Source organism: Mobula hypostoma, chromosome 3, assembly GCF_963921235.1.
Source record: "Mobula hypostoma chromosome 3, sMobHyp1.1, whole genome shotgun sequence".
Taxonomy (NCBI): Eukaryota; Metazoa; Chordata; class Chondrichthyes; order Myliobatiformes; family Myliobatidae; genus Mobula; species Mobula hypostoma.
This window is the reverse complement of record NC_086099.1, coordinates 225,879,002-225,904,491: the sequence shown is the minus strand read 5'-3', so window position 1 is coordinate 225,904,491 and position 25,490 is coordinate 225,879,002.

Sequence of the window (25,490 nt, the reverse complement as noted above, 5' to 3'; positions counted from 1 at the left end):
AGCACATCAGTCCTTATTGAGGGAAGAGCAGAGGAAAGGGTGAGCAGCTTCAAATTCCAGGGTGTCAACATCTCTGAGGGTGTATCCTGCGCCCAACATATTGATGCGATTACAAAGAAAACATGACAGAGGCTATATTTCATGAGGAGTTTGAGGGGGTTTGGTGTGCCACATTTCTACAGATGTACCATGAAGAGCATCCCAACTGGTTGCAGCACCGTCTGGTATGAAAGCTCCAACACACAGGATCGGAAAAAGCTGCAGAAAGGTGTAAACTCAGTGAGTAACACTAGCCTCCCCAACACCTTCAAAAGGCGACGCCTCAGAAAGGTGGCATCTATCTTTAAGGACCCCCATCACCCAGGACATGTCCTCTTCTCATTGCTACCATCGAGGTGAAGGTCCAGGAGTCTGAAGACACACATTCAATGTTTTGGGAGCAGTCTCTCCCCTCTGCCATCAGATTTCTGAACAGTCCATGATCCCATGAATGCTACCTCAATATTTTGGTCTCATTTTGCACAACGTATTTATTAATATTTCTGATTGTTACATAGATTTTTGTTATATATTTCACTGTACTGCTGCCGTAAAACATCAAATTTCATGATATACACTCAGTAGCCACTTTATGGGGTACACCTGTACACCTGTTGATTAATGCAAATATCTGGCAGCAACTCAATGCATTAAAGCATACAGACATGGTCAAGAGGTTCATGTGTTGTTCGGACCAAACATCGGAATGGGGAAGAAATGTAATCCAAGTGACTTTGACCACGGAATAATTGTTGGTGCCGGATGGGGCGGTTTGAGTATCTACATTTCCCTGGGGGTTTCATACACAACGGTCTCTAGAGTTTACAGAGAATGGTGTAAAAACAGAAAAGGCATCCAGTGAGTGGCAGTTCTGTGGGCAAAAACGCCTTGTTAATGAGGGAGGTCAGAGGAGAATAGCTGGACTGGTTCAGGCTGATAGTAACTCAAGTAACCGTATGTTACAACAGAGGTATGCAGAAGAGCATCTCTGAACGCACAACACATCAAACTTTAAAATGGATGGGCTACAGAGGCAGAAGCCCACACCAGGCTCCACTCCTGTACCTAATAAAGTGGACACTGAGTGTCTATCAGTGAAAATAAACCTGATTCTGATTCTGAATATACTCAGTGACTATCTTTCCACATTTCTCTTAGGGAGCACAGAGACATAGAGAAGTTAGATCGGTGCAAATCAGTACGCAGAAAAACAGGCCCTTTGGCCCACAATGACTGTGCCGACCATGATGACAAATTAAACTAACTCCGTTCTGACTGCTCATGATCTATGTCCCTCCATTCCCAACACATTCCCTCCATTCCCAACACATTCCCTCCAATCCCAACACATTCCCTCCATTCCCAACACATTCCCTCCATTCCCAACACATTCCCTCCATTCTCAACACAATCCCTCCATTCCCAACAACATTCATGTGTCCATCTCGCAATCTCTTAAACATCACCTATTGTATCTACCTCCACCACCCCGTCAGCCTATTCCTAACATCCATCACTCTCTGTGTAAAATAAATGTCCCTCAAAGCTTCGTTAAACTTCCCCCCCTCACCTTAAAGCTAAGCTATTTATATGAGCAAACAGCCTCCTTATATAATGTACCTTATTTTTTCTGACTGTAACTTACACTCAGGAGGTACCTAATAAAGTGGCCACTGTGCGTATCTTCATGGTCTCCTGCTGCTGTAGCCCGTGCTCCTCTAGGTTCGATGTGTTGTGCATTCAGAGATGCTCTTCTGCACACCACTTTTGTAATGCATGGTTATTTAAGTTACTGTCGCCTTCCTGTCACCAGTCCGGTCATTCTCCTCTGATCTCTCTCATTTACAAGATATTTTTGCCTACTGAACTGCTGTTTCTTGCACCATTCTCTGTAAACTCCAGAGACTGTTGTGTGTGAGAATCCAAGAATATCAACAGTTTCCGAGTTACTCAAACCACCCCATCCGGCACCAACAACCATTCCATGATCAAAGTCACTTAGATCACATTTCTTCCCCATTCTGACATTTGGCCTGAACAAAACTGAACCTCTTGACCACGTCTGCATGCTTTTACACATTTGATTTGCTGTTGCATGATTGGCTGATTAGATATTTGCATTAAAGAGCAGGGGTGCAGGTGTATCTAATAAAATGGCCACCGAGCATAATGTGCTCAGAAATAGACAATTTACAGAAACAATATTAAAGAAAAAGGACAAAAGTAGAGCATCTATCCAAGCCTGCAAAACAATTGCCGAGTTGTGAACACAGCCTCGTTCATCAGGGAAAGTGGCCTCAACTGCAGGGACTTTGTCTACACTTCCCACTGCCCCAGTAAAGCAGAGAGCATTACCGAGACTGGGCATTCTCCTTTCTCCCCTCGGCCACCTTTGAGAGCACAGATCACCAGGCTCACGGAGAGCTTCCACCCCGCTCTTATCAGACTCATAAGTGGACTTCTCATACTTCTGATCGCTCAGTCCTCCCATCGCGGCCCTCACCCCCTTACCGTCCGTCTGCACTGAACTTACTCTGTAAATGTAACACTTTATTAGGCAAAAGGACACAGGAGCAGAATTAGGCCATTCAGCCCATTGGGTCTGCTCTGCCATTCCACCATGGCTGATTTATTTTCCTTCTCATCCCCATTCTCTCGCCTTCTCCCTGTAACCTTTGACACCCTGACTGTTCAAGTACCTACCAAACTCTGCAAGTGGAACAGCTGCCACACCTGCCCCTACACCCCCTCCCTCACTACCATTCAGGGCCCCAAACAGTCCTTCCAGGTGAGGCAACACTTCCCCTATGATTCTGTCGGGGTCACCTACTGTGTCCAGTGGCCCCGGTGTGGCCTCCTGTACATCGGTGAGACCCGACGTAGACTGGGAGACCGCGTCGTCAAGCACCTGTCAAAAACAAATCAGAATCTCCTGGTAACCACCCATTTCAATTCTACTTCACATTCCCATTCTGACAATCGGTCTACGGCCTCCTCTACTGTCACGATGAGTCCACACTCAGGTCGGAGGAGCAACACCTTATATTCCGTCTGGGTAGTCTCCGACCTGATAGCACGGATGTCAATTTCTCAAACTGCCGGTAAAGCCCCCCACCACCCCCCCCCACCGCCAATCCCGTTAACCGTTCCTATTCCATTTTCCCTCTCTTACTTTATCTCCTCACCTGCACATCCCCTCCCTCTGGTGCTCCTCCCCCATTTCTTTCTGCCGTGGTCATCTATTCTCTACTATCATATTCACCTTACTCTGGCCCTTAATCTCTTTCACCCATCAACCTGCCCTCGCCCTCGGCCAGTTTCACCTGTCACCTGCCACCTTGTACTACTTCCTCCCCTCCCCCCACCTGCTCACGCTGACGTCTCTTTCCTTCCTGTGCCCATGAAGGGTCTCGCTTTGAAACGTCGACTGCTTACTTTTTTCCATAGATGCTGCCTGGCCTGCTGAGTTCCTCCAGCATTGTGTGTGTGTGTTGCTTTGGATTTCCAGCATCTGCAAATTTTCTCCTGTTTTAAATTTACCCAATGACAGGCGTCCGTGGCAATGACTTCCACAGATTTACCACCCTCTAGCTAAAGAAAGTCCTCATCTCTGTTCTAAATGGACATCCTTGTATTCTGAAACTGTATCCTCTGGTCCAAGACTCCCCTACTGTGGGAAACATCTTTTCCATGTCCACTGGTCTTTCAATATTCAATAGGTTTCAGTGAGATCCCACCCCCCCCCCATTCTTCTGAACTCCAGCAAGTACAAGCCCAGAGCCATCAAACACTCATCGCATGTTAACCCTTTCATTCCCAGGATCATCCTCATGAACCTCCTCTGGACCCTCTCCAATTCCAGCACATCTTTTCTCAGATAAGGGCCCAGAACTGCTCATAGTACTCCAACTGTGGTCTGACCAATTTCTTACAAAGCCTCCGCATCACATCCTTAATGTTATATTCTTGAAAAGAATGCTAACATTGCATTCGTCTTTCCTCACCACCAACTCAACCTGCAATTCTGCAATCTCTTTTGCTTATTGCTGCCTTGACGTACACAACGGTCTGTCTGGTTGGCACACGAATGGAAGCTCTCCACTGCATCTCTGAACGTCCCAGCTAGCTCTATTCACCCAAGCTCTCACATTCCTGAACACTTCTGCTTCCCACAGTGGCAGCCCCCTCGTTCTGACACTTTCCAGATAAGAAGTTGCACAAAAAGCTGTACAATGAAGACAGAACATAGAACAGCATACCACAGTACAGGCCCTTCAGCCCACAATGTTGTGCCAACCCTTTAACCTACTCCGAGATCAATCTAACCCTTCCCTCCATTTTTCTATCATCTATGTGCCTATCTAAGAGTCTCTCAGATATCCCTAATGTATCTGTTTCTACCACCCCTGACAGCGTGTTCCACACACTCGCCACTCTCTGTGTAAAAACCTATCTCTGACATCCCTTTCCTGCAATCACTTTAAAATTATACTCCCTTGTATTAGTCATTTTTGCCCGAAGGAAAAGTCTCTGGCTGTCCACTCTGTCTATACCTCTTATCATCTCGTACTATCAAGTCACCTCTCATCCTCCTTCACTCCAAAGAGAAAAGTCCTCGCTCACTCAACCTACCCTCATAAAACACACTCTCTAATCCAGGTAGTATCCTGCTGAATCTCCTCTGCCTCCTCTATAAAGCCTCCACATCCTTCCTATAATGAGGCAACCAGAACTGAACACGGTGCTCCATGTGGTCTAAGCAGAGTTTTATAGAGATGCAACATTACCTCACAGCTCTTGAATTCGATCCCCAACGACTGAAGGCCAACACACCACACACCTTCTTAACAACCTATCAGCCTGTGTCACGACCTTGAGGGTCTGTGAACATGGAGTCTGGGAACCCACTGTCCCTCCACACGGCTATGGGTCCTGCCATGAACTCAGTCAAAGTAAATCTGTTGTTACAGTACGTACGTATCACCTGATACAACCCCGAGATTCATTTTCTTGCGGGCAATCACAGTAGATACAAGGAACACAATAGAATCAGTGATAAACTGCACACAACAGGGCGCACAACCAGTGTGCAAATGACAGCAAACTGTGCAAATATAAAAAGTAAGAAAGAATAAATAAATAAATAAGATGTAGAGACCTTTGAAAGTGAGTCCATAGGTTGTGGAAGCAATTTGGTGTTGTGGTGAATGACTTTATCCCCTTTGGTTCAAGAGCCTGATGGTTGAGGGGTAATAACTGTTCCCGAACCTGGTGGTGTTCTCTCAACATGAAAAGCTGTACAACAGGGGCAGAACTGCCAATAGTATCTCACCTGCACAGACACCCGGAGCTCCCATCTTCGGAGTACCTCTCGTGTTGCTCACTCCGTTCCGTCTCTCTCTTGGGTATTTATTGGGGGAAGGTCAATTTCCCAGCAAAGGTTATTGATGTGTCAGGAAGGCGCTGACTTACCAGGAGCCAAGAAGCAATGAACGAATCCACTCGAATGACAGGCTTAGGTTTCTGCTGAACCTCCCCTGCCTTGGGGCAAAGCGTTGCAACAGAGCATGTGCTTTGCGAGCAGTTCAGTGGGCTGCTAAGATCGGTGTCGTTCCTGGAGTCTGTCCACGTCTGTGGAAGGCTTGAGGGACTGAGCGACAGAGAAAAACTGACAAGTTGTGATTCACTGAGGTCAGAGCACGACAGCAAAGAAACAGGCCCTTTGGCCCAAGTCATTGTTCTGCCTAGCCTCATCGTCAAGCACCTGGACCATCGCCCTCCGTACCACCCCATTCATGTACTTACCCAAACTTCCTCTGGCAGCTTCTTCCACACTCTCACCACCCCCTTTGAGTGAAGAAGTTCCTATTAAACATTTCACCTTTCACCCTTAACCCATGACCTCTAGATGTAGTCCCAACCAACCTCAGTGGAAAAAGCCTGCTTGCATTTACCCTATCTATACCCCTCATAATTTAATATCCCTCTATCAAATCTCCCCTCATTATCCTACACTCCAGGGAATTCCTAATCTATTCAACCTTTCCCGATAAACTCAGGTCCAAGCAACACCCTTGAAAGCTTTTCCTGTGCTCTTTCAATCTCACTGATATCCTTCCTGAGGGTAGGTGACCGGAACTGAACATAATTCTCCAAATTAAGGCTCAGTGATTTTTGATGCAACTTCTACAGTGGAGACTGAGGATTGACCTTATCGACGTATACAAAATTATGAGGGGTATAGACAGGGTGAATGCACACAGTCTTTGGGGAATCAAAAATTAGAAGACACAAGTTTAAGGTGAAAATGGAGATATTTAATAGGGACCTGAGGGGCAACTTTCTTTAACACCAAGGGTGGTATCTATGTGGAATGAGCTGCCAGAAGAGGCCACAGTCTTAGAAGTAGAGGGTACCCATTTAAAACAGAGATGAGGAGAAACTGTTTTAGCCAGAGGGTCGCGGATTTATGGAAATCGCTTCCACTTACAGCTGTGGAGGCCCGATCATTGAGGGTGTTTAAGGAGGAGATTGATAGGTATCTAATTAGTCAGGGTATCAAGGGATGTGGGGAAAAAGCTGGAAATTGGAACTAGATGGGAGAGTAGTTTAGCTCATGGTGGAGTGGCAGAGCAGGCTCGATGGGCCGAATGGCCGACTCCTGCTCCTTTGTCTTGCGATCTTGTGGAGAAGTGGTTGAGGCAGGTATGTTAACAACACTTAAAAGGTACTTGTCAGGTGGATGGACAGGAAAGGTTGAGAGCAGGGGTTCCCAACAGGGTCCAGGGACCCCTTGGTTAATGGTAGGATGTCCATGGCATCAGAAAGGTGGGAACTCCTGGTTTAGAGGGATACGGGCCAAACACGGGCAAATTAGGCTCGCTTACTGAGTTGTGGGAACGTTATGTTGGTGACACTTGTGGGGGCATCCTCAGGCTGCGTTGGTTGTTGACGCAAAACGATGGATTTCACTATACGTTTCCGTGTTTTGATGTACAAGTAAGGAGTAAAGCTGATCTAATAATTGACGGTGATCCTGGTCGGCAAGGACCATTTGGGCTGAGTGGACTCTATGTGATGCAATGGCCAGCCCTCAAGACACATCCTGCCTTGGAGTCACGGCAAACAGAGAGTCCCTTTTGCCAATTCTGTCCATGGTGAGATTTGTACTTCTGAGTTTTAGAACAGAGAGGGTGAGGAGATATTTTATATTAGAGATACAGCATGGTGACAGGCCTTTCTGGCCTAACAAGCCTGCACAGCCTAATTACACCCCTGTGGCCATTAACCTACTGACCCATGCGTCTTTGCAATGTGGGAAGTAACTGGAGTACCTGAAAGAAACCCAGATGGTCACGAAGAGAACGTACAAACTCAGACAGCGGTGGCTATTGAACCCGGGTCGCGGGCACGTGTCGTCATGTGTCTTGCACCAACATAGCATGCCAACTTTCTAAGTTTAACTTGTATGTTTCTGGAATGTGGGAGGAAATTGGAGCACCTGGGGGAAACCCATGCGATCACTGGGAGAGCGTACAAACTCGTTACAGACAGCAGTGGGTGTTGGACATGGGTCGCGGGTTCTGTAAATGCATTACGCCAACTGCTACAGCACTGTGACATCCAGATTACTTGCCATGCGTCTGCATTAGCCTGCCGTAGACGGAAAACATTGACACGACCAGCTTGTCAAGCTGTCACGTGCCCTGCGGGCCTTTGTGACTTGCCGTAGAGCTTTGGGCTTCTGGGTTTCTCGAGCACCTGTATTTACTAATTGTTGTCATTGTGCTTTCTGTTTAATCTGGTCAAGTTAGTGTTGACTGGCACCCGTTTTCCACATTCAATAATGATGCTAAGGATGTTCTACGAGTCGGTGGTGGCCAGTGCTATCATGTTTGCTGTTGTGTGCTGGGGCAGCAGACTGAGAGTAGCAGACACCAACAGAATCAACAAACTCATTCGTAAGGCCAGTGATGTTGTGGGGATGGAACTGGACTCTCTCACGGTGGTGTCTGAAAAGAGGATGCTGTCCAAGTTGCATGCCATCTTGGACAATGTCTCCCATCCACTACATAATGTACTGGTTGGGCACAGGAGTACATTCAGTCAGAGACTCATTCCACCGAGATGCAGCACAGAGCGTCATAGGAAGTCATTCCTGCCTGTGGCCATCAAACTTCACAACTCCTCCCTTGGAGGGTCAGACACCCTGAGCCAATAGGCTGGTCCTGGACTTATTTCCTGGCATAATTTACATATTACTATTTAACTATGGTTCTATTACTATTTATTATTTATGGTGCAACTGCAACGAAAACCAATTTCCCCCAGGGTCAATAAAGTATGACTATGACTATGACTAGGAAGCCACAGACAGATCGGTCAGAGTGAGAGAAGGGGAATTAAAATTCACCGACACCTCTACTTCCTCGGGAGGCTAAATAACAGCGGCATGCCCCATTGACATTCACCAATTTTTGTTGACATACCACAGAAAGCATCCTATCATGGATTGGTACTCTGCCCAATATCCCAAGAAACTGCAGAGAGTTGTGGACAGAGCTTAGCATATGACCGAAACCAGATTCCTTCCCATGGACTGTCTGCACTTCTCGTTGCCCCATTAAAAGCAGCTGACATAATCAAAGACCCCACCCAGCCCAGATCTTCTCTCTTCTTCCCTCTCCCATTGGGCAGAAGTTGTACTACCATGTTCCCTAATACCCTAAGATGGATTCTTGACCTCACAATCTACCTTGCAACTTTTTGTCTGCCCGCACTGCACTTTCTTTGCAGATGTTACACTTCATTCTGGAATCTGTTCTATTTATTACCCTTGGACATTGATGGGCTGTGCAGGAAGGAAAGGTTAGATTGACCCTGGAGGTTCATATAGATCGACACAACATCGTGGGCTGGAGGGCCTGTTCTCTGTTCTAGGAACTCAGCAAGTCAGGTGGCGTCTGAGAGGGGAACGAACAGTCAATGTTTCAAACAAACTCCTTCACTAGGACTGGGAGGAAGCGGTAAGGGGGCTGAAAAAGATGGAATCTGATAGGAGAGGACAGTGGAACATGGAAGAAGGGGAAGGAGAAGAGCACCAGGTGGGTAAATCATGAAGGTGGGGGGGTGAAGAGAAGGAGTGAGAGGGGAAAGAAACAAAAAAAGAGGAGAGGGCAGAAAGGAGTGTTTACCAGGAGTTCGAAAAACCAATATTCATGCCAGCCGGTTGGAGGCTACCCAGATGGAATATAAGGTGCTGCTCCTTCAGCCTGAGAGTGGCCTGGTCATGGTAGAATAGAGGGTCATGGAGCAGCATGTCAGAATGGGAATGAGGACTGGAATTAAATTAGTTGGAAATCCTTGCAGATGGAACAAAGGTGCTCAACAATGTGGTCCTCCGATCTACACCAATGCAGAGGAGGCTGCACCAGGAGCACCAGATACAGTAGATGACCGACAGGTTCGCAGGCAAAGTGTCACCTCACTTGGAAGGGCTGTATAGTTAAAATAAAATCAGCCATGATTGAATGGTGGAGCAGACTTGAGGGGCTGAATGGCCTAATTCTGCTCCTATGTCTTATGGTCTTGCATTGGAGAAGTTAAATGGGGATCTGATGACCACTTTGAGCAGCAGGTGAACACAGACAGTGGCCTTTCTGCTACCTGCCTCGTTAATCCCCCATCCTAGTCCCACTCTGACTGACCAGGCTCTGTCCTCCAACACCACCTCACAGACGCCAACACAAAAATCGAGGAGCAGCACCTCACCTTCTGCCTGCACAGGTTGCAGCCTCCCAGATCCAATCGCCTTATGCTACCATTTCCGGTAACTCATTTCCTCGGTGTCTACCTGTTGCCAGGTTAACCGGGGTATTAGCTGATGACCTGTTGCTAAGTGTCTGTGATTTTGCTGCAGGTAAGTTTTCCATTGCGCCTGTACAGACGTGCACTCGTGCAGATGACACTAAACTCGACTTTGACTTCGGAAACATATTGCTCCCATCTCCCATCGGGCAAAAGATGGTACTCAATGCCCTTGAATGGAGAAGTCTACAAAAAATAGTCAATGTGGCCCAGTCTCAGGTAAACCCCTCCCCAGCATTTGGTGCATCTAAATGAAGTGCTATCACAGGAATCCATTATCAAGGACACCCCATCCATGCTGCTGCCATCAGGAAGGAGATACAGGAGCCTCAAGACCCACACCAGGTTCACGAACAGTTATCACCACTCAACCATCAGGCTCTTGAACCAGAGGGGATAACTTCACTCACCCTCTCACTGAACTGTTCCCACAACCTATCGACTCACTTTCAAGGACTCGTCATCTCATGTTCTCAATATTGGTTTATTTATTATTATTCTTTTCATTTTTCTCTTTGTACTTACTGAGTATGCCCACAAGGAAATGAATTTCAAGGTTGTACAGTATATGGTGACATATATGTACTTCGATAATAAATTTACTTTGAACTTCTGAACTTTGAAGATACAAAAACCTGAAATCACATATCACCAGCTTCTATCAACTGTGATCAGACCTCTTATAAAACTAGATGGACACTTGATCTCACAATCTACCTCAGTGAGCTTCCATTTTATCATTTACCTGCACTGCACTTTCTCTGCAGTTGTCACTCTTTATTCTGCACTCTGTTATTAGACCTAAGGACCACAAGACACAGGAACTGATGAGGCCATTCGGCCAATCAAATCTGCTCCACCATTCCATCACAGCTGAAATATTTCCCTCTCAACCCCATTCTCCTGCCTTCGCTCCGTAATCTTTGATGCCCTGAATAATGGAGGACTTATCAACTTGCTCTTTAAATATACCCAATGACTTGGCCTCCACAGCCAACTGTGGCAATGAATTTCACAGATTCACTAGTCTCTGGCTAAAGAAATTCCTCCTCATCTCTATTCTAAAGGGGATCCTTGTATTCTGAGGCTGTGCCCACTGGTTCTAGACTCCCCCACTATAGGAAACATCCTCTCCATGTCCACTCTGTCTAGACCTTTGAATATTTGATAGAGTCCAATGAGGTCCCCTCCTCATTCTTCTAAACTCAAGCTAATACAGATCCAGAGCCATCCAACGCACATCATACATTAACCCTTTCATACCCGGGATCATTCTTATGAACCTCCTGTGGACCCTCTCCAACTTCCTTTCTTAGATAAGGGGCCCAAGACTGCTCACAATACTCCAAATGTTATCTGACCAATACCTTATAAAGCCTCGGCTTTATTGAAATCCTTGCCTCTATATTCTAGTCCTCTAAAAGTCAATGTTATTGTTTTACCTTGAACTAGCTCAATGCACTGTACGAACAGGATGCAAGACAAGCTTTTCACTGTACCTCAGTACAGAGTAGTGGATACAGGAGATGGAACGTCATGTTGAAGTTGTACAGGACGTTGGTGTGGCCCAATTTGGAGTATTGTGTGCAGTTCTGGTCTCCTACCAACAGGAAAGGTGTCAATAAGATTGAAAGAATGCAGATAAATTTTACAAGGACTTGAGGATCTGAGTTATAGGGAGAGGTTGGATAGGTTCAGACTTCATTCCCTAGAGCGCAGGAGAATGAGGGGAGACTAGATAGAGTATATAAAATTATGAGAGGCACAGATAGGGTAAATGTAATCAAAGCACAAACAATAGAAAATCATCAGATGCTGGAAATCCAAGCAACACACACAAAATGCTGGGGGAACTCAGCAGGTCAGGCAGCATGTAAGGAAATTAATAAACAATTGACGTTTCGGGCCGAGACCCTTCGGCAGGAAGGGTCGGCAGAAAGCAGGCTTTTACCACTGAGGTTGAGTGAGACTAGAAGTAGAGGTCATGGGTTAAGGGTAAAAGGTGAAATGTTTAAGGGGAACCTGAGGAGGTATTTCTTCACTCAGAGTTGGTGAGAATGTGGAAGGAGCTGCCAGTGGAAGTGATGGATGCAGGTTTGATTTCAATATTTAGGAGAGGTTTGGATACGTATGGAGGGCTCTGGTCCAGTGTGGATCATTGAGACTCAGCAGGATGGAGGCACGACTGAGCAGACAAGTTAGACCGGCAGGAAGAATTTAAAAAGAAGACAACTTTATAGAGCAGGTGCTGGAGTAGAGGGAGTCAGAGTAGGAGGGCTTTGGCTCAACAGGGCTTCGGCAATAACAGGTCAAGGCAAGGTAACAATTGTGAAGAATAGGAATAGGTAGTATGTCTGTGAGGCCGATGTTCTGTACTGGGTGTTGGATGTGGGATGTCTGGGAGACTCCCAGCCTCCCAGACGGCCACATCTGCACCAGGTGCATCTAGCTGCAGCTCCTTAGGGACCGGGTTAGGGAACTGGAGATGCAGCTTGATGACCTTCGTCTGGTCAGGGAGAGTGAGGAGGTGATAGAGAGGAGCTATAGGCAGGTGATAGAGAGGAGCTATAGGCAGGTAGTCACACCGGGGCCTGGGGAGACAGACAAGTAGGTAACAGTCAGGAGAGGGAAGGGCAGGAGTCAGAGGCTAGAGAGTTCCCCTGTGGCTGTCCCCCTTAACAGTAAGTACTCCTGTTTGAGTACTGTTGGGGGAGACGGCCTACCTGTGGGAAGCAACAGTGGCCGTCCCTCTGGCACAGAGTCTGGCCCTGTGGCTCAGAAGGGTACGAAAAGCAAGAAGATGGCAGCAGTGATAGGGGACTCTATAGTTAGGGGGTCAGACAGGCGATTCTGTGGATGCAGGAAAGAAACACAGTTGGTAGTTTGCCTCCCAGGTGCCAGGGTCCAGGAAGTTCCTGATCGCATCCACGATATCCTGAAGTGCAAAGATGAACAGCCAGAGGTCGTGGTACGTATTGGTACCAATGACATAGGTAGGAAAAGGGAGGAGGTCCTGAAAACAGACTACAGGGAGTTAGGAAGGAAGTTGAGAAACAGGACCTCAAAGGTAGTAATCTTGGGATTACTGCCTGTGCCACGTGACAGTGAGTATAGGAATAGAATGAGGTGGAGGATAAATGCGTGGCTGAAGGATTGGAGCAGGGGACAGGGATTCAGATTTCTGGATCATTGGGATCTCTTCTGGGGCAGGTGTGACCTGTACAAAAAGGATGGGTTGCACTTGAATCCTAGGGGGAGCAAACATCCTGGCGGGGAGGTTTGCTGAAGCTATTGGGGAGAGTTTAACCTAGAATTGCTGGGGGGTGGGAACCGAACTGAAGTGACGGAGGAAAGGGAGGTAGGCTCACAAAGAGAGAAAGCTTGGAGACTGTGCCAAAGGGAGGATTGGCAGGTGACAGAGAATGGATGCGCTCAGACCGATGGTTTGAGATGTGTCTATGTTAGTGCAAGGAGTATCATGAACAAAGTCGATGAGCTTAGAGCATGGATCAGCACTTGGAGCTATGATGTTGTGGCCATTACAGAGACTTGGATGGCTCAGGGGCAGGAATGGCTACTTCAAGTGCCAGGCTTTAGATGTTTCAGAAAGGACAGGGAAGGGGGCAAAAGAGGTGGGGGCGTGGTGTTGCTGATCAGAGATAGTGTCACAGCTGCAGAGAAGTAGGAAGTCGTGGAGGGATTACCTACTGAGTCCCTGTGGATGGAAGTTAGAAACAGGAAGGGGTCAACAACTCTACTCGGTGTTTTTCATAGACCACCCAATAGTAACAGGGACATTGAGGAGCAGATAGGGAGACAGATTCTGGAACGATGTAATAATAACAGGGTTGTCGTGATGGGAGATTTTGATTTCCCCAAAATTGATTGGCATCTCCCGAGAACAAGGGGTTTAGATGAGGTGGAGTTAGGTGTGTTAGGTGGCGTTAGGTGTGTTAGGTGGCATTAGGTGTGTTCAGGAAGGTTTCCTGACAGAATATGTAGATAAGCCTACAAGAGGAGAGGCTGTACTTGATCTGGTATTGGGAAATGAACCTGGTCGTGTGTCAGGTCTCTCAGTGGGAGAGCATTTTGGAAATAGTGATCGCAATTCTATCTCCTTTACCATAGCATTGGAGAGGAATAGGAACAGACAAGTTAGGGAAGTGTTTAATTGGAGTAAAGGGAAATATAAGGCTATCAGGCAAGAACATGGAAGCGTAAATAGGGAACAGATGTTCTCAGGGAAATGTACAGCAGAAATGTGGCAAATGTTCAGGGGATATTTGCGTGGTGTTCTGCATAGGTATATTCCAATGAGACATGGAAAGGATGGTAGGGTACAGGAACTGTGGTGTACAAAGGCTGTTGAAAATATAGTCAAGAAGAAAAGAAAAGCTTATGAAAGGTTCAAAAAACTAAGTAATGATAGAGATCTAGAAAATTATAAGGCTAGCAGGAGGGAGCTTGAGAATGAAATAAGGAGAGCTAGAAGGGGCCATGAGAACGCCTTGGCAAGCTGGATTAAGGAAAACCCCAAGGCATTCTACAAGTATGTGAAGAGCAAGAGGATAAGACATGAGAGAGTAAGACCAATCAAGTGTGACAGTGGAAAAGTATGTATGGAACCAGAGGAGACAACAAAGGACTTAATGAATACTTTGCTTCAGGTTTCACTACGGAAAAGGAACTTGGCGATTGTAAGGGTGACACAGCAGACTGAAAAGCTTGAGCATGTAGACTTTAAGAAAGAGGATGTGCTGGAGCTCTTAGAAAGCATCAAGTTGGATAGGTCGCCAGGACTGGGTGAGATATACCCCAGGCTACTGTGGGAGGCAAGGGAGGAGATTGCTAAGCCTCTGGCAATGATCTTTGCATCATCAATGGGGATGGGAGAGGTTCTAGAGGATTGGAGGGTTGCAGATGTTGTTCCCTTATTCAAGAAAGGGAGTAGAGATAGCCCAGGAAATTATAGACCAGCAAGTCTTACTTCAGTGGTTGGTAAGTTGATGGAAATGATCCTGAGCGGCAGGATTTATGAACATTTGGAGAAGCATAATATGATTAGGAATAATCAGTATGGCTTTGTCAAAGGCAGGTCGTGCCTTACGAGCCTGATTGAAGCTTTCGACAATGTGACATTGATGAAGGAAGAGCAGTAGATGTAGTGTATATGGATTTCAGCAAGGCATTTGATAAGGTCCCCCATGCAAGGCTTATTGAGAGGGTAAGGAGGCATGGGATCCAAGGGGACATTGTTTTGTGAATCCAGAACTGGCTTGCCCACAGAAGGCAAAGAGTGGTTGTAGACGGGTCATATTCTGCATGGAGGTCAGTCACCAGTGGTGTGCCTCAGGGATCTGTTCTGGGACCCTTACTCTTCATGATTTTTATAAATGACCTGGATGAGGAAGTGGAGGGATGGGTTAGTAAGTTTGCTGATGACACAAAGGTTGGAGTTGTTGTGGATAGTGTGGAGGGCTGTCAGAGGTTACAACGGGACATTGATAGGATGCAAAACTGGGCTGAGAGGTGCCAGATGGAGTTCAACCCAGATAAGTGTGAGGTGGTTCATTTTGGTAGGTAAAATATGATTGCAGAATATAGTATTAATGGTAAGACTTCAGAGAATAGGACCAATCAAGTGTGACAGTGGAAAAGTATGTATGGAACCGGAGGAGACAACAGAGGACTTAATGAATACTTTGCTTCAGTATTCACTATGGAAAAGGATCTTGGCAGTGTGGAGGATCAGAGGGATCTTGGTGTCCGTGTCCATAGGACACTCAAAGCTGCTGTGCAGGTTGACTCTGTGGTTAAGAAGGCATACGGTGTATTGACCTTCATCAATCGTGGGATTCAGTTCAAGAGCCAAGAGGTAATGTTGCAGCTATATAGGACCCTGGTCAGACCCCACTTGGAGTACTGTGCTCAGTTCTGGTCGCCTCACTATAGAAAGGATGTGGAAGCCATAGGAAGTATGCAGAGGAGATTTACAAGGATGTTGCCTGGATTGGGGAGCATGCCTTATGAGAATAGGTTGAGTGAACTCAGCCTTTTCTCCTCGGTGTGACAGAGGATGAGAGGTGACCTGATAGAGGTGTATAAGATGATGAGAGGCATTGATTGTGTAGATAGTCAGAGGCTTTTTCCCCAGGGCTGGAATGGCTAACACGAGAGGGCACGGTTTTAAGATGCTTGTAAGTAGGTACAGAGGAAATGTCAGGGGTAAGTTTGTTTACACAGAGAGTGGTGAGTGCGTGGAATGGGCTGCCTGTGATGGTGGTGGAGGCGGATACGATAGGGTCTTTTAAGACACTCTTAGGTAGGTCGATGGATCTTAGAAAATAGAGGGTTATGGGTAACTCTAGGTAATTTCTAAAGAAAGTACGTGTTCGGCACAGCATTGTAGGCCGAATGGCCTGTAATGTGCTGTAGGTTTTCTATGTTTGTCGAATAGCAGTTCAGCAGTAAGTAGATGGGCCGACTGGCCATCTCGTCCAGTGCATCGTGGCAGCTCCTTCACCAGGAGAGGACCGCAGCGGCTCGGGGAGGAAATCGCTGCCACCTTCTTTCTCAAAGGGCAGTCAGGCATGGCCAACAGTGCCAGCTTCGCCCTCGAATGAATGAAGCATAGGCCCAGTGTCGTCTAATTAAATTGGCCGTGCCCGTGTAGTTCTGGGTGGTACCAGTCCACAAGGTGCTCGCAGCATCAGCGGCTGCGTTCAGGTTACAACGCCGACCTCGGCGGCGTTTCTGACAACGCAGCCATTCAGCCGAGCGCTCCGAGCACAATGCCCGTGTGTGCGGCAGGGCGACCCACTTCATGCCTCGCTCAACGAACAATAAACCGATTATCTGTCACTGAAACGATCTGGAATCGAGGCGAGGTGTTGAGAAAGAATTACCCTTTGTACACCTTTCAATTGGCCCCTTTCACCAACAATGACACTGTAAACAGAGGAAGCTGCTTCAGGCAGTGTCCAAACGCATGGGTTTCCTCGAATTTGCTCTCTACCCAGAGAAGAAATTAATACTCTTCACGGGGCTCGGTTACATCGGGAAGACATTTTCTTTACAGAGAAGCTGCCTCCACTCTCCAAAGTTTTTATGTTCAGATGCACAAGGACGACCGGGCACAGGTGCAATGAAAAACTTCCCTTGCGACAGCATCACCGCCTCAGAGCATCAGATAGGCAACGTTGATTATACACGGTTTATATGGGAGAACACACAAGCATAGCACAGAACAACGCAGCATTGTGCATCTTCCACCCACAATGTTGTGCCGGCCTCTTAACCGACTTTAAAATCATCCTGACGCTTCCCTTCCACACAGCCCTCCCGTCTTTGATCATTCGTGCACCAATCTCAGAGTTTTAAAAATCCCTGGCCTACCCGCCTCTACCACCACCCCTGGCAGGATGCTCCGTGCACCCACAACTCTCTGAGTAAATAAAATAACGTACTTCTGATATCACCCCCCCCCCAACTTTCCTCCAAATGTCTCCTGGTATTAACCATTTCCACCCTGGGAGAAAGTCTCAGGGTGTCCACTCGAGATGTGCTTCCCTTCATCTTGTACACCTCTATCATGTCACCCCTCATCCTCCTCCACTCCAAAGAGAAGATCCCTAGCTCGCTCAATCTTTCCTGATGAAACACACTCTCTAATCCCTCCAAATGCACAAACCTACTCCGAAGATTTGGCCAGATTTGGGAACAGCTTCTTTCCAACTGTGGTAAGACTGCTGAACAGATCCTGACCCGGATCTGGACTGTGCCCTCCAAATATCCGGACCTGCCTCTCGGTTTTTTTGCGCTACCTTACTTTCCATTTTTCTATTTTCTATTTATGATTTATAATTTAAATTGTTAATATTTACTATCGATTTGTAATCCAGGGAGCGGGAAGCACAGAATCAAATTATCGCTGTGATGATTGTACGTTCTAGTATCAATTGTTTGGTGACAATAAAGTATAAAGTATAATCAGCACAAAAGAAGATCCGTTAACACAAGGGATTCTGTAACTGCTGGAATCTTGAGCAATGCACACAAAATGCTGGAGGAACTCCGCAGGTCAGGCACCGTCTAGGTAGGGGAATAAAAACATCTAGGGCCGAGTGAAGACCCTTCATCAGGTCCTGGTGAAGACCCTTCGCCTGAAATGCTGACTGTTTATTTGCATCCAATAAAAAGTTCTTTGTAACGCAAAGTAATCAGAGTGGTCTTATCACCAGGGTAGCCAACATTTTTGTGCCATGGACCCTACCATTAATCGAGGAGTGCATGTATCCCAGGTTGGGAAGCCCGGTCATATAGTGCTGCTATTTCTGTGGTACACACAACATTATGTGTGGGCATGTGGCCAAGTGGTTAAGGCATTGGACTAGCTACCTGAAGGTCGTGAGTTCGAGCCCCAGCCGAGGCAACATGTTGTGCCTTTGAGCAAGGCACTTAATCACACATTGCTCTGCGACGACACTGGTGCCAAGCTGTATGGGTCCTAATGCCCTTCCCTTGGACAACATCAGAGGGGAGACTTGCAGCATGGGCAACTGCTGGTCTTCCATACAACCTTGCCCAGGCCTGTGCCCTGGAGAGTGAAGACTTTCCAGGTGCAGATCCATGGTCTCGCAAGACTAACGGATGCCTTTTTTTTTACTGTGGTACTGACTAGAGCTGTGCTGGTTGGTTCAAGAACTGAATACAAGGTACAAGGAGGGAAGGAGCTGTTCCTGAACCTGGTGGTGTGGGACTTCAGGCTTCTGTACTTCCTCCCCAGTGAGAAGATGGCATGGCCCAGGTGGTGGGATCTTTGATGATGGATGCTGCCTTCTTGAGGCAGCGTCTCCTGTAGATACTCCCGAGGGTGGGGAGGGATGTGCCCGTGATGTATCGGGCTGAGTCCACTGCTGTCTGCAGCTTCTGACGTTCCTGCACGTTCGAATCGCCATACCAGACTGTGATGCAACCAGTCCGGACACTTTCAATGGTATATCTACGGAAGATTGTTAGGGTGCTTAGAGACAAACTGAACCTTTTAAGAAAGTAAAGTACAGGCGTGATATTTCCTTATGATTGCATCTATGTGCTTGGCCCAGGACAGTTCACCTGATATGCTAATGCCCAGGGACTTAAAGCTGCTTATTTACACAACTCCAATATAAATTCTGTGCTCAGTGCTCTGATTTATAAAGGCCAATGTGCCCAAAGCTCTTTTTTTGACCTTAGCTACCTGTGACGCCTTGTTCAAGGAACTAAGGACCTGTGTTGACTGGAAATCATTGTGACACTTCCTTAAGCGGGATATATTCTCAGGCATTCACTCGTAATCGTGCTGACAGTCTCACTCTCAGTCCTGAACGCGTTCCCAGAATCCCAAAGCAACTATTTATTTATTTTCTCAGAAGCAGAGTGAGGAATAGGCCCTTAACCCTGGCCTAATCACAGGACAATTTACAATGACCAATTAACTCCAACCTACTAACCAGTACGTCTTTGGACTATGGGAGGAAACCAGAGCACCCGGAGAAAGCACACGCATCCCACGGGGGGGTCGTACAGAGGCTCCTTCCAGAGGAGGAATTGAACTCCAAACTCCACACCCTGAGCTGTGATAGTGTCTCGCTAACCGCCACACTACTGCGGCGATCCCATGTACACGTTGACATAAAGTGCATACACAACACAAAGTTAACATAGAACATAGAACAGTACAGCACAGAACAGGCCCTTCAGCCCACAATGTTGTGCCGACCCTCAAACCCTGCCTCCCATATAAGCCCCCACCTTAAATTCCTCCATATACCTGTCTAATAGTCTCCTAAATTTCACTAGTGTATCTGCCTCCACCACTGACTCAGGCAGTGCATTCCACGCACCAACCACTCTCTGAGTAAAAACCCTTCCTCTAATATCCCCCTTGAACTACCCACCTCTTACCTGAAAGCCATGTCCTCTTGTATTGAGCAATGGTGTCCTGGGGAAGAGGCGCTGGCTATCCATTCTCTCTATTCCTCTTATTATCTTGTACACCTCTATCATGTCTCCTCTCATCCTCCTTCTCTCCAAAGAGTAAAGCCCTAGCTCCCTTAATCTCTGATCATATAAGTAATCTCTGTTCTATATAAGTATAGAACAGTATAATGCTACCAGCGCAGTCGTCAGTAATGTGTACTGGGCGGTGGCAGGGTGCTTAGTCTGAGGCACAGGAGCCAAGGAGGTCTCTTTGTTCTTCATTCAAGAGATCTCAGACAAGAATGTACATTGGGATGTTGGGGTCCCAGTCCACAGCTAGACGACAGAGTGATAAAGATGGCGTGTTCCAAGGATCATCAGCTTGCAGTGGTGGAGAGGCTTGTGTGTTGCTGAGGTCCTGATAGTGATGTCGTCTGGAGTTTAGCTCCCTGGTGGAGTCACCCTTCCTCCAGGTGAGCCACAACCTTGTCGTGGCTTGGAGGCTCGTGTGCCTCAATGACCCAGAGAGCTGCGTTGGCTGGAGACAGGGCCTCACGCCTTGGCTCTCGGTAGGGTCACCCACGTCAAACAGGTCGAAGGTTAGAGGCCAGAGTATGAGTGGTCCACCGGTCCTCCAGGTTCAGGGGCTCAGCTCAGGGCCAACAAGCCTAAATGGCCAAACAAAACTGTTATGGAAACAGCAATGACAAATATGTAGCCTCCTGTATATCGGTGAGACCAAACATAGATTGGGAGACCGCTTCGCCGAGCATCTGCACTCCATCCACCAGAACAAGTAAGATCTCCCAGTGGCCACCCACCTTAATTCCACTTCCCATTCCCATTCCGATATGTCCATTCATGGCCTCCTCCACTGTAGGGATAAGGCTACACTTAGGTTGGAGGAATAGCAATGATGAATAAATAAGCAATACATATTGAGGACATGAGACGAGGAGTCCGTGAAAGTGAGCCTTTGGGTTGTGGGCACAGCTCAGTGTTGGTGTGAGTGAAGTTATTGGAATGTAGAAGACTGAGAGGGGATTTGATAGAAGTATGCAAAATTAAGAGGGGTAAACACAAGCAGGCTTTTTCCACTGAGGTTGGCTGGGACTACAGCCAGAGGTCATGGGTTAAGGGTGAAAGGTGAAAGGTTTAAGGGGAATATGAGGGGAAACTTCTTCACTCAGAGGGTGGTGAGAGTGTGGAGTGAGCTGTCAAAACAAGTGGTGGATACAAACTCGATTTCAACATTTAAGAGGTTTAGATAGGTATGTGAATGGTAGGGGTATGGAGGGCTGTGGTCCCGGTGCAGATCGATGAGAGTAGGCAGCTTAAATGATTTGGCACAGACTAGATGGGCTGAAGGGCCTGTTTCTGTGCTGTACTTTTCTATGACTCTTAAACTGAGCGAAGTTATCCCCCCTGGTTCAAAAGCCTGATGGTTGAGGAGTAATAAATGGTGGTGTGAGTCCCCAGGTTCCCGGACCTCCTTCCTGATGGCCTGGATGGTGGGGGTCCTTGATGACAGACGGTGCTTTCTGCAACATCGCTCCTTGTAGACATGTTCAATAGAGGGCTTTACCCGTGATGAACAGTCGACATTTCAGGCTGAGATTGGTCCTGATGAAGGGTCTCGGCCTGAAACATCGACTGTTCGGTCCCCTCCTTAGAAGCCGCCTGTCCTGCTGAGTTCCTCCAGCATTATGTGTGTGTTACTCTGGGCTTCCAGCATCTGCAGAATCCCTTGCAATATAAGGTCACAGATACGTCCTTCGATAATAAATCTACCTTGAAGATCACAGGCAGACCATCATCCCTTCGGACAGCTGGATCGGCGGGCCAGGGGCGTCAGTCTGTAACCAGAGACACAGGAGAGGTTGCACAGCCCTGCTGGGTGGAGCCAGTAACCCAGGACACACTTCACACCCAGGATCGCAGAACAGAAATCCCTGCTGGGGAAAATGGAAACAAAGAAACACAGAACAGGGCAAACACAGTCCAGGCCCTTCGTCGCACTTCCCCACCCCCACAATGCTTGCTGACCTTTAACCTACTCTCAGTTCATTGAGGGCATGGACAAAAGTTTGAGACTCACGGTGTGTAACTGGGGTGCCTAACCCTTTTGCACAGGACTGTATTTGTCAACATGGAGCGGAGAACCAGTTTGTACACCTGGCGGGAACAAAGGATAGTCACAGTCATACTTTATTGATGTTGGGAATGGCGAGGGTGGAGTACCATGGGAGGGGTGTGGGACAGGTGGCAGGGGAGGGCTGCCAGGGGTGCGGGTGACACAGGTGCAGACACACCCAGCCCTGAGATACCGGGCAAGGTAATCCGACTCCAAACATTTGGTTAATTGATCATTACAGATTATCTCTGGTGCTTCCCACTCCCTCCCCTCTCCCTTCCTCTTTTCCCAACCATGATTCCCACTCTCAGTCCACAACAGAGACCCATATCAGAATCAGGTTTATCATCACTCACATACGTCATGAAATTTTGTTGTTTATTTTTGCGGCAGCAGTACAGTGCAATACATAAAATTACTACAGTGCTGTGTAAAGGTGTTAGCTCCCTAGCGACATATGTGTGCCTAAGACTCTTGCACAGTACTGTATATGTTGGCGTTGGAATGTACGGCGACATTTGCGGGCTGCCCCCAGGCACACCTTCGGTTGCGTTAGTTGTTAATGCGAAGGACGTGTTTCACTGTATGTTTCCATGTACGCGGATGATAGAAAAATGGCGGGAAGGGCTACGTTGATCTTACGAGTAGGTTAAAAGTCAGCACAGCAGTGTGGGCTGAAGGGCCTGTACTGTGCCGTAAGGTTTGATGTTCTATGTAATAAATAAATCTGAATCTGATCACTCTAACCCTTCCCTGCCACTGAGCCTTTCATTTTTCTTTCATCCATGTGCCTATCTATTAAATGTCCCTAATATATCTGCCTCTACCACCACCCGTTACGTTCCATGCAGCCACCACTCTGTGCAAAAACTTACCTCTGACGTCCCCCCCACACTTCCCTCCAAACACCTTAACATGTTACCCCCTCGTATTAGCCACTTCTACCCAGGAAAACAGTCTCTGGCTCTCCGCTCTGTCTGTGCCTCTTATCGTCTTCTAGAGAAGGACAGAAGAACACAGCGTGTCAGGCAGTATGTGCGGAGAAAGGTTTCAAGATCAAGGACCCTTGACCAGGACCGAGGCAGTCAGATCCGGAGGGGAGGAGGGTGCAATGTGCTGGTGGTTGTCCATCATGTCCGACGATGGCAGGAGACCTGTGTGAGAGAGTTTTTAAAGTGGGAAAGCCCTTGCCCTGGGGTAGTTCCACTCTCTCAAGCTCAGAAATCTGGGTGCAGTGGTACGAGTAGTCGACACAACTGGGGTCTTCTTGGTCGCGCTGGGTGACCATGACTACTTCTGTGCCTGGTCCTGGCCTTTGCTCTCCGTGGAGAGCGTTGCAGAGTGGCCTTCCTGGCCGTTGGGTCCCACTGTACTTCTCATCCGCCCAGTCCGTCAGAGCTGACCACACGTTAGGACAGGCACGTCCCTGTCTCACTGGGGTATGAGGCCTAGTTCAGCTTGCGTCTTGGAGCGGTATACCGGGGTGTGGCCACTGTCGCACGCAGAACAGCTACTTCATAGTCATAGTCATACTTTATTGATCCCGGGGGGAAATTGGTTTTCATTACAGTTGCACCATAAATAATAAATAGTAATAGAACCATAAATAGTTAAATAGTAATATGTAAATTATGCCAGTAAATTATGAAATAAGTCCAGGACCAGCCTATCGGCACAGGGTGTCTGACCTTCCAAGGGAGGAGTTGTAAAGTTTGATGGCCACAGGCAGGAATGACTTCCTATGACGCTCAGTGTTGCATCTCGGTGGAATGAGTCTCTGGCTGAATGTACTCCTGTGCCCACCCAGTACATTATGTAGTGGATGGGAGACATTGTCCAAGATGGCATGCACTTGGACAGCATCCTCTTTTCAGACACCACCGTGAGAGAGTCCAGTTCCATCCCCACAACATCACTGGCCTTACGAATGAGTCTGTTGATTCTGTTGGTGTCTGCTACCCTCAGCCTGCTGCCCCTGCACACAACAGCAAACATGATAGCACTGGCCACCACCGACTCGTAGAACATCCTCAGCATCGTCCAGCAGATGTTAAAGGACCTCAATCTCCTCAGGAAATAGAGATGGCACTGACCCTTCTTGTAGACAGCCTCAGTGTTCTTTAACCAGTCCAGTTTATTGTCAATTCATATCCCCAGGTATTTGTAATCATCCACCATGTCCACACTGACCCCCTGGATGGAAACAGGGGTCACCGGTACCTTAGCTCTCCTCAGGTCTACCACCAGCTCCTTAGTCTTTTTCACATTAAGCTGCAGATAATTCTGCTCACACCATGTGACAAAGTTTCCTACCCTAGCCCTGTACTCAGCCTCATCTCCCTTGCTGATACATCCAACTATGGCAGAGTCATCAGGAAACTTCTGAAGATGACAAGACTCTGCACAGTAGTTGAAGCCCGAGGTGTAAATGGTAAAGCTGAGTGTCTGCTGGGGTCCAAAGGTGAGTGAGCTGCCCCAAATGGGCACGACGAGACCCTGCACCAGAGGAGCTACCCCTCCCCGGACAATCCATTGTGTTTCAAACCACAGCACAGCACACTGGGAGCTCCCAGCCAATACACCCCTACACCCACTTAACTGCGCTGGCACCCACACTTCCCCCCATAGGCTGCAGACCCACTGGTCACTGTCGGAAAACTTACAAGGACTTTGCTGGAACTTGCGCACCTGGGTTACAGGGAAATAGGTTAAAAGTTGATGCAGTGGGATCTGGACCAGACGGAAACATAGGCTGAAAAATAGCAGATGGAATTTAATGCAGACAAATGTGAGGTGTTGCTCTTTGAGAGGACAAACCAGGGTAGGTCTGACACAGTGAATGGTAGGACATTCAGGAGTGTGGTAGAAAAAAGGGATCTGGGAATACAGGTCTATAATTCACTGAAAGTGGTACCACAAGTAGATAGGGTTGTTAAGAGAGCTTTTGACACATTGGCTTTCAAAGTACTGAGTACAGGAATTGGGATGTTATGTTGAAGTTGATGAGGCCAAACTTGGAATATTTTGTGGAAATCTGGTCACCTACCCACAGAAAAGATATCAATAAGATTGAAAAGAGTGCAGAGAAAATTTACAAGGATGTTGCTGGGACTTGAGGACCTCAGTTACAGGGAAAGCTTGAATAGGTAAGGACTTTATACTCTGGAATGTAGAAGATTGAGGGCAGATTTGATAGAGGTATACAAAATTATGAGAGGTATAGATAGGGTAGATACAAGCAGGCATTTTCCACTGAGGTTGGATGTGACCTCAACAAGAGGTCATAGGTTAAGGGTGAAAGGTGAAATGTTTAAGGAGAATATCCATGATATCCTGCAGTGGGAGGGAGAACAGCCAGAGGTCGTGGTACATATTGTACCAATGACATAGGTAGGAAAAGGGAGGAGGTCCTGAAAACAGACTACAGGGAGTTAGGAAGCAAGTTGAGAGGCTGGACCTCAAAGGTAGTCAATCTCGGGATTACTGCCTA